The sequence below is a fragment of the Perkinsus marinus genome, assembly GCF_000006405.1.
Source record: "Perkinsus marinus ATCC 50983 genomic scaffold scf_1104296963166, whole genome shotgun sequence".
NCBI classification, from domain to species: domain Eukaryota; phylum Perkinsozoa; order Perkinsida; family Perkinsidae; genus Perkinsus; species Perkinsus marinus.
In genome coordinates this window covers 1-967 of record NW_003205133.1, presented here as the reverse complement: position 1 = coordinate 967, position 967 = coordinate 1, and the positions used below count along the sequence as shown (strand labels likewise).

The following is a 967-nucleotide window of genomic DNA, read 5'->3' as shown; positions in this document are numbered from 1 at the left end:
TCGAGTCCCACCGAGATCGTCTTTACGCCGGAAAGCGCCCATATACGGATGCCACTGGCCGTACAGATGTTGGTGTTGATTGTATACCCTTGTGACTCGTCGGAATACATGCCGAAGCTAACGGTACAAGAAGATTGTTGGTCTGCCAACAAGCGATCTCCAATGAATTGACCCCTTTGAGAACACTATGTATTGGAGGCCCCTCTATGAGCAGCGAGAGTTTTGCGATCTATTCAGCGTGTCAGATGGGAAACCATGTGTGCCATGAAGTCAATGGGGCGCAGAGATGGTGGGACAAATCTCAAATTTACTGGTCTCGTGGCCTAATGGATAAGGCTTTGGTCTTCGGAACCAAAGACTGTGGGTTCGAGTCTCATCGAGATCGTCTCCACGCCGGGAAGCGCCCATATACGGATGCCACTGGCCGTACAGATGTCGATATTGATTGTATACCCTTGTGACTCGTCGGGATACATGCTGAGGCTAAGGGTACAAGAAGATTGTTGGTCTGCCAACGAACGATCTCCAATGAATTGACCTCATTTAGAACACTATGTAATGGGGGCCCCTCTATGAGGAGCAAGAGTTTTGTGATCTATTCAGCGTGTCGGATGCGAACTCATGTGTGCCGTTAAGTCAGTGTTGCGCATAGTGACGAGATAGTGGGATAAATCTCAAACTCGTTGGTCTCGTGGCCTAATGGATAAGGCGTTGGTCTTCGGAACCAAAGATTGTGGGTTCGAGTCCCACCGAGATCGTCTTCAAACCGAAAAGTGCCCATATACGGATGCCACTGGCCGTACAGATGTCGATGTTGCTTGTACACCCTTGTGACTCGTCGGAATACATGCTGAAGCTAACGGTACAAGAAGATCGTTGGTCTGCCAACAAGCGATCTCCAATGAATTGACCCCTTTGAGAACACTATGTATTGGAGGCCCCTCTATGAGGAGCGAGAGTTTTGCGA

General features: G+C 49.2%; 2 non-coding genes across 2 annotated transcripts; both read left to right on the top strand.

The window, feature by feature from the left end:
- Window positions 1-312: 312 nt before the first annotated feature.
- Window positions 313-385, top strand: Pmar_PMAR009028. Its single transcript has one exon. It is a non-coding gene; the product is annotated as a tRNA-Arg (tRNA).
- A 300-nt stretch (window positions 386-685) lies between these two features.
- Window positions 686-758, top strand: Pmar_PMAR009027. Its single transcript has one exon. It is a non-coding gene; the product is annotated as a tRNA-Arg (tRNA).
- Window positions 759-967: the final 209 nt, after the last annotated feature.